Raw genomic sequence first — 9325 nt, 5'->3', positions numbered from 1 at the left:
ACGCCCAGTGCGGGCTCGGCGCTCCCAGCCCTGGGTCGCGGCGCGCACAGCCCCGAGGTCAGGACCGGGGCATGTCCGGAGCCCAGGAGCCCCTCACACTTCCCGGTTTTATATGCAGGTGTGCCAGGCTCCGTGTTACCCATCACAGACACTCTTCAAAGTGTCATTCAGATCCGTTCTGTGGAAGTGGAAACAAACCTGGAAAGGTTAGGGGTTTCTTGCTGAGGTCACGCGGCGGGCAGCGCTGGTTTGGGGCCCAGGTTTGCATTCGGGGATCAGAAACTCCCATTTGAAACCCCTCCTCTGGACTGTTCTGCGTGTCTGGATGGGGACTGATCTCTACGACCTTTCTGGGTCAGCGTCTAGTTACCTCTCTTAATGCTTTCCTAGGTAGGACTTCTCCTTATCATGTGTTATTTCATGGCCAGAGAAAAATGCACTGAAATTGTGGATCACCCAAATGAGAACAAACAACGGCTGTCTAGTCAGAGCTTGCTACCAGGGGGAGTCCATCACCATTGCTTGTGTTTGGCAGAGACTCAAGGGTGGGCAGGAGTGGGAGAGCTTATAGTGGAAAACCAGGTCCGCGTGGGTGGGAGGGTGCTGGCATAGGGAGACCAAAGGCAGGTTAACCAGAAGTGAGCATCTTACCTGACGGCTTTTCCTGCCTGGCCCTGAGTTGGAAGCAGAGACGATAAGAAGGGCCGCTGGCAGTCATGCACCAAATTCAGACCTTTCTGGGCTGACGACTGCAGAGGCTGTGGTCTGGCTCTTTGTCCTGATTGCTGCAAGGTGGTGGGTCGGAGTTTTATTATCACATTTGGTCTGGCAATTGTCCATTTGTATATTACTGTCTCTCAAAATGAAACGCTGTTTTTAGGTCTAGGGAAATGTGTTATTTCCGAATATAACTGATTGTCTGTTTTAATCATATCTTTTATGAATGAAATGTGACATATTTCATCCTGGCTCAGATGAAGCTCTGGATCAAAGCGTGGATGTGCACGAGATTTGCTGAGATCTAATTTCAGAGCTGAAGACGTATGGAAAGGGGACAGATGTGTGTGTTTTCACGTGTCACGTTGCTATTTCAGACTGCATATTGTGTTGGGGCCAGTTTGAACAAAAGTTGAGTTGATTATTCCCTAATATTGAAATAGTTTCTGTTAAACATTAGTATCTAAGTCTACCCATGCATTGAAAAGCCTTTCGGCAAAGGGGTAGTAAAGTGTTTGGAGGGGTTGAGAGCTGCTGTCCAGGCCATGCTAGGCTGGACTCAGGTAGATCTTTGTTAGACTTCCAGGAAAGTTTGAAATACTGTGAAATTTCCCTACTCCAAATATAAAGTCCCTGAGGCTCAGAGAGATTCTGGAAAACTTTATGCCTGATTTGTAAAAACAGCTCTCTCTCAGCTTGCACAGAGAGCCTTTTGGGCCGACCTCCCATCCTCTTATAAGCAGGGGAGCCTGGGGGTTAAGATTATGGACTCTGGAGCCACTCTGCCAGTGTTCAAATCCTGCCTCTGCCACATGCCGACTGTGTGACCTTGGGTAAGTTACTTAATCTCTCTGTGACATCGTTCCCTGTCTACAGACCTGGACACTATATACTCTAAGTGATTATGATGGATCAACTTTGTGCTCAGACAGGTTCTTCCATTTCTTCCTTCTTTCTCCCTCCTTCCCTCCCCTTCTTTCTTTTTTAGAGGGTGATGGGGGCAGAGAGAGGGAGAGAGTCTTAAGCAGGTTCCCTGCTCAGCATGGACCCCAGTGTGGGCTCAATCTCACAACCCTGAGATCATGACCTGACCCAGAATCAAGAGTCGGACCCTTAACTGACTGACCCACCCAGGCACCCTCTTCTGTTTCATTTGGTAGCAACCTCATCATTCTGGTTGCTCAGCCCAAGCACCTAATGACTGTGATTGGCTTTTCTCATTCTCTGATACCCAACATATGAATGACAGCAGACCCTGGGGCTCTTCCTTTCAAATATCCAGAATCAAACTTCCTCCATTGCTGTTACCCAGGTACAAGCCAGGGTTCTCTCTCTACAAGAGCCTCCCCACCTCTTCCCTTGCCCCCTGAAGTCTCTGAGCAAAAGCCAAGAGTCCTTCCACTGGCTTGCAGGCCCTGCATGGCCTGGCTCTGTCATCTCCTTGTGCTCATCTGTTACGATTCTCCTACTCTAGCAGTAGTAGCCACCAGTGTTCTAAAGCACCCGCCCCCCCCCCCCCCCATTAACACTGGACTCCTGTCCCATTACCCCTTGCCTTGCTCTGATTTCTGAACATGTATTTTTGTCAGTGACATGATATTATTAATGGTTGACCTCTTCCTGCTAGAATGTGAAGTCTGTGAGGCAGAGACTTTTGTGTCCTTGGATGTGTCTTAAGGCATCTAGCACAGTGCCTGGCACATAGTAAGTCTTAGTAAACATTTGTTGGATGAATGAATGAATTTGAAGGCATTGTTCTTTGAAAAAGAGTCTAAGTTGTCAGGACTATATGAATTCATGGTGCAAATATATGAGTTTCATAAATATTGAAGGTTGGGACACTCTGAGGCTCCAGTTCTAGTAAGAGAGTCCTCTTGACTATAACATGAGAACTGATTCATCATTTCTAATTACACATGGGCTATGTCAGTATGTTCTGAACTTCAGTAATACACGCACCACCTTTGGGCTCTTTTTGTCATGTTAGATGCCACTGTGTCCTCCCTTTGTAAGTCAAGTCATATCCGTGTGCCTTCCTGTGCTTTTTATTTACTGTTTTTCTTTAAATCAAGTCACTTTTACAAAATGTACATAAATATGTTTAAAAGGGAAAGCTAACATTTGATACCATGAATAGAAACCAATATAACTTGCTTGCATGAAAGGGTATGTTAAAAATAAATTACAGTAACAACAACAAAATAGTACTAAGTTCTAAGTATCCTGCACCTGCAGACAGCCATGAACATGCAGCCTGATCTCTTTTGAGAAAGGAGTTGAGCACGTGCTGTATTGAGTGAGTTCACACTCCCTCATGTTCAAATTCAAGTTCACATTCTCAATGGAGGGAGACCATAAACAAGCAATGGGCAAAGTCATACATAATTGAAACCCGTGCTAAGTGCCATGATGGAAGCAAACAGAATGCAGTGCATTTAAATTTCATTTATTTTTAAAACCTTTTGTTTTGGAATAATTTTAGACTTGGGAAAAATTACAAAAACTGCCGTTTCCCCTAAAGCTAACATCACACACAATTGCAGCAGGAATATCAAAACCAGAAAGTTAACATTGGTATAAATTATTAATCAATCTACAGCATTACTAAAAACTTCTAGTTGTTCTCATAATGTCCTTTTTCTGCTTCAGGATCCAGTCCAGGATCCCACGTTAAACAGAGGTGTCATATCTCCTTAGTGTGCTGAATTCTGCTCCTTAGTCTTTTTTTTTTTCCTTTTTCATGACCTGATACTTTTGAAGCATACTGGCCAGTTACTTTTGAGAGTGTTCTTCAGTTTGGGATCGTCTAAGACTTTCTCGTGATTAGGTTGAGGATGTGCCTATTTGGCAGAAAAGCCAACAAAGTGCCATGTCCTCAGAGTGTCATATTGGAGGCGTGTGATAATTGTTATGTCTTATTCCCAGTGATGCTGACTTTTGGTTACTTAGCTGAAGTGATGTTTTTCCAATTTCTCCACTGGAAATTTGCCTCCCCTCCTCCCCACCTCCCTGTAATTAGGAATAATAATATCTGGAAAGGTACTTTGAGACTATGCAAATATCCTTCCTTCCATTGTATTTTCTTCATAAATTTTAGTGTCCATCAATGAATCTTGCTTAGAATGTGGCAGTTTTTGTAAAGACTTATTTTTGTGTTCATTTATTTTTTAAAGTAAGCTCTGTGTTCATTATGGGGCTCGAACTCATGACTCCAAGATCAGGAGTCGCATGCTCTACTGACATGAGCCAGCCAGGTGCCCCAAATGTGATTTTTAAATAAAGCAATTAAAAATGAGTCTTATAGCAGAGTCTTGGTCTTCCTGATCATTCTTATTTGAATGTTTATAAAGAAGTAAGCCAATAACAGTTATGGCCAAAGAAGTCATTAGACTTTTTCTGCGAGGTTTTGAAATTAAGGAAGATTGTCTATGCCCTCAGGGGGTCTAGAAGGCTTTCAGGGGACTGACATTTTGACTTGAAGCATTCATTACCTAGAAAGACAAGGTATAGAGTAAGTCCTTGAAGTGGTATGGTCAGGAAGTGATGCCAGAGAAGGGACACCAGTGTAGTCCATGAGAGTTAAGCAGGGCAGGCTTCCTAGAGGAGGAGGCTGCAGAAGATGGGCAGCTTTTAACTATTTAAGGAAAACCGAAGGATGTATGTGGATAGGGCAGTATGATCAAAGAGTGTAGTGCTCCTGGGACACTCTTGAGAGACAAGTTTTTGAAGTAGTTAGAATTAGTGAGGCTTGTGGTCAGATTTCAGCTCCTCCTTACTGGCTCTGTGACCTTGTACAAGTTACTTCACTTCTTTGAGCCTTGCCTTCCTCTCATATAATAAAACTGGTAAGAGCACCTGTCTTTCAGGACGACCGTGTAAGAGTAAATATAGGAAGGCACTTGGCAGCAATTCTGCCTGTGATGCTTGGTGCCACTGTCAGCAGCATCTAAGTGGATTCTGGAGGCTTCCTATAGGACCTACTGTGGGGGACCCTATACCCACCACATCTCCTTAATGAGCACCTGTCATGTGCCACACTTCCCATCACATTCTATGTGTGTGGTCTTGAATCATCCTCATGACAGCTCTGGAACCTACCTGTTTCCATGACTTCGAGATCAGGGAAGCACTAGGTCACTTGCCCGAAGGTCACATAGCCCTAAAGTGACAGAACCCAGGCCTGCCTTCTTCAAAATCCATACCTGCCTCGTGGTTTCCCATTTCGGATGTTCATAATCTCAATGCTTACCTTCACACTTAAACAAATAGCAACCTATTTGGTGAATGTTACTCAGGTGGCACCAAAAATCCAAGCTTTATTAATTTTTTCTCCAAATAAAAGTCAGATTTCCCTTGAGGAAACTGAGCATAGATACAGGTGCCCTGACATCTGTAATTCTGAAGCCCAGATCAAGTCTAGAGCTTAGAGCTACGATTTCGGCAGAGTTCAGAATGGAAGGCAGTGATTACTTCCCAAACAAACCATGACTTGCACAGCACATTTAACTAGTTCCAAATGTTAATCCACTGCATTTAGCAAACCCAGTTCCATTAGTTAGTACGTAATGCTGAGCCCCACCTCTGCCTCGTTTTCCCTCTCAAGTGCACTGGAGTCTGGGAGTTCCGGCAGAGGATGGTAGGAACGGGTGTCAATTTCAGAGGCTTGAGGATTCTAAGCTACGAGAGGGGATTTCGATTTGTGCAGAAATTGTGACTTTATATCAGGTCACAATTTTGGAAAATTGGAGTATACCTAGATTTCTGTGGTGGCTAGAAATTAAGTGAATGCTTAGTTTGGGCCAAGCTATTCTTTGATGTTTTATTACTTTGATCCTGGAAATCATGCTAGGAGGTTGGAATATTATCTTCAGGGCTATCATACACTCAAGGAAACCCAGGCCCTGAGCCCCCCACTCTTTAGGATGTTCTCTTGCCTGTGGGCATTGTGGAGTAGCAGTAACAGTCGCCACTCCTTTGTGCTAAGTGTTTGTCTGCAGGTGCCTGGTGCTTGAGCGTGCCTCACCGTGGCTCCCAGACTCATGACCCTCTTTCCTTTCCCTGCTTAGGGTAGTCTTAAGCACCATCTCCCTGATTGAAATGTTTGCAGGGCATGGCTCCCTCTACATCTAGTGATGTGTCTGGTACATCACTACCAGTCTGGCAGCCCAAACATCATTGGATGATTGTTTTCTTGTGTGTGTGTATACATGGGCCTGTATGTATTTGTGTGTGTATACATGTGTGCGTGTGTGTGCAGTGTCTGTCTCATCTGGTTTTGTTTGACCAATGGTAGGCATAGGCCAGAGACTAGACAGTGCAAAGAGAGAAAGGACAAGATAGCTAGTCTCCCTCTTCTCTTCCTGCTGAGCCTCAGAAAGATATGTGACTTCCTCAAGGCCATGAAGCCACGAAAGTAGACTTTGAATCCAGGTCTTTCCATTCCCAGAATCTGAGTGCCCTGTTGCCATCCTCTGCTCAGAGAGGTCACATCTTGAGATGCTGAAACATTCATCAGAGAGAATGGATAAATAGATAGCTAAATATTTATACAATAATTTCATGTCACAATTGTTGGATACATCTCTAAAATCTAAGGCTAAGGGGAAGAACAAAGCAAATTATCAGGTCATACCTACAGTAGGGTACAGTTCAGAACATGCAGTACAATTCTGTTTGTTATGTATAAATGCATTCATACGTAGTCAGTGGCATAAAGCATGCACGAGCATAATAACCACCAGCATCGGGGGAGGTAGGCTGAAGGCATCCAGGGAACTTCAGCAGTATCTTTGTGTTTTATTTGTTAATCATGTTGGTGGGAGATGTGGGTGTTCATTTGTTCATTTTATTATTCTCCATAGTCTTTTAGATGTTGGAAATATTTCATAATTATAATTTTTCCAGCATTTTATTATGAAAAATTTCAGACATAGGACAAAGTTGAAATTTTTAAGCCTGCCACTTAGATTCCACCATTAATATTTTACTATTCTTGCTTTATCACTTACCTTTCCATCCAGAAATCCATCTTATTTTTTGAGGCATTTGAAAATAAAGTGCAGATATTCGTTCACTTTCCCCTAAGTAGTTCATTGTGCACATCATTAGCTAGGATTCAATATTCGTGTGATTCACATATGTATCAATTTATGGAGAATTGCCATCTTAACAGTATTGAATCTTTCAATATACAAACATGGCTTCTTTCTCCATTTATATACATCTTTAATTTTGTTCAGAAATCATAGTTTTTTAGTGTACAGGCTTCACATTTTTTGTTAACTGTATTCTTTAGCATTTTAGTTTTTAATTATATTTTTATAAAAAATATAAAGAGAGTTGTTGATTTTATTTTCATTTCTCTAATTTTTCGCTGCTTGTATGTACAAATACAGCTGGCTTTTATGTACTGAGTTTGTATTCTGTAGCCTTACCAAATTCATCTATCTTTGTCCTTATACTTAAAGCGTCTCTTGTAGATAGTATATACTTGTGTCTTATAATTTGTCTATTTTGACAATGTCGGTCTTTTAGTTAGATTAATCCATTAATATTTAATGTAATTACTGATGTGATTAGACATGGAGACACCATGTTATTATTTGTTTTCTGTTTGCTTCTGTTGTTTTTCTGTTCTTCCCTTTTGTGCCTTTTTGCGGATGATTTGAATATTTTTAAGAATATACATTTAGGGCAGCCCTGGTGGTGAAGCAGTTTAGCGCCGCCTGCAGCCCAGGGCGTGATCCTGGAGGCCCTGGATCGAGTCCCACCTCAGGCTCTCTGTATGATGCCTGCTTCTCCCTCTGCCTGTGTCTCTGCCTCTCTCTGTCTGTCTCTATGAATAAAAATAAAATAAAATAAAATCTTTAAAAAAAATCCATAGACACTGGGACACCTGGTTGGCTCCGTGGTTGAGCATCTGCCTTTGACTCAGGTCATGATCCCGGGGTCCTGGGATAGAGTCCCTCATCGGGCTCCCCATGGGGAGCCTGCTTCTCCCTCTGCCTCTGTCTCTGCCTTTCTCTCTGTGTCTCTCATGAATAAATAAATAAAATCTTAAAAAAAAAAGAATATAAGTTTAGCTTTTCTACAGGCTTTTTAACTGCATTTTTTGAATTATATTTTCAATGGTTGCTTCAAGGATTGCAATATATACACTTAACTTTTCACATTCTACTTTGAGTTATCACTTCCTGCAAAATGTAGATAGTAGGTCCATTTAACCACCCCATTTATGCTAAAGTTATTTTATGTGGTCATGGAGACATTTTTAAATCCCTAGAAGACAATATTATAATTTCTGTTTAAGTAGTTTTATGTATTAAAGGGAATTAAGAAGAAAAAGCAAAAAACCAAAATAAGTTTTTGTATTCATCTTTTGCCATTTCTGATGCTCTTCATTCCTTTCTGGGGGTCTCCATCTTCATTTGGTTCCATTTTTCTGCAGCATGAAGGATTTCTCTTGGCAGTATTTTTAGAGTGCATATTTGTTGGCAATGAATTCCCTTTATTTTCTTTTATCTGAAAAGGTCTTCATTTTATCCTCATTCTAGAAGAGTCTCTTTGCTATTTATGGAATTCTGGATTGGAAAGTTTTTTTTTTCCCTTTTCTTTTAGCACTTTAAAGATGTTGTTCCATTCTCTTTTGGTCTCCATAGTTGCTAGTAAGATGATGGACATTTAATGGAATTGTTGACCTGTATGTAATGTGTTGTTTTTCTTTTGCTGCTTGGCTTGTTGTCTTTGCCTTTCAACAGTTTGACTATGATGTGCAGGAGCATGGCTTTATCATGTTTATCTAGCCTTGGGTTTGTAGTGTACTTGAATTTGTACATTTATATCTTCTACTTTTGTGAACTTTTCAAGCCATTATGTGTTAAAACTTTTTTCTGTCTCATTTTCTTGCTCCTCTGCATGTCAATTGTAGGACATCATTGAGATAATTTGCTATTGTGTAATAGTTCTCTGTGGCAATTTTCATTTTTTTCCTGTTTTTATTCTTGCTCTTTTAACATTGGATAGCTTCTGCTGACCTATCTTCAAGTTCACTGAAACTTTCCTTTGTCATCTCTATTTGCCTATTAAGTTTATCCAGTGGAATTTTATTTATAGATATTGTAGTCTTTAGTTCTGGGTTTTCAATTTTGTTCTTTTATTATAATTTTTGTTTCTCTGCTGAGATTTCCTGGCTTTTCATTCATTGAGAGTATGTTTTCTTTTACATCACTGAGGATAGTTATAAATCAGTTTCAAAATCCTTTTCTGGTCATTCTAACATCTAGGTGATACCAGGGTTGATCTCAGTTGATTGTCTTTTCACTCTTGAATGATACTTATTTTTTAAAATCTTTATATTTTGAGCAATTCTGTGTTGTATTTTGGAAATTATGAATGTTATGTTATGGAGACTCTGGATTTTGTTATTCTCCACTGAATGCTCTTTTGTCTCAGCAGACAATTACTACAATTACTGAAAATCTCTTGGGTCACAACTCCAGGCTTAGCATAGATCTTTTGTCTTTAGTTGAGCTACTTTGAGGCTGATCTGCACCTACACTTTACAGGGTTTAGCCAGAGTTATTTGCAGGTGTAATTTGGGCATGCCCTC

The 9325-nt window shown here is 41.1% G+C and overlaps 1 protein-coding gene across 2 annotated transcripts in view; it reads left to right on the top strand.

Annotated features, from left to right (window-relative positions):
* The window catches only part of TMEM132B (transmembrane protein 132B), a 371304-nt gene that overhangs the window by 154722 nt on the left and 207257 nt on the right, over window positions 1–9325 (top strand). The gene's annotated exons all lie outside the window — the stretch shown is intronic.

Source organism: Canis lupus, chromosome 26, assembly GCF_003254725.2.
Source record: "Canis lupus dingo isolate Sandy chromosome 26, ASM325472v2, whole genome shotgun sequence".
Lineage (NCBI taxonomy): Eukaryota > Metazoa > Chordata > Mammalia > Carnivora > Canidae > Canis > Canis lupus.
Note: the sequence above shows the minus strand (reverse complement) of the source record. Positions and strands in the feature narration are given on the sequence as shown.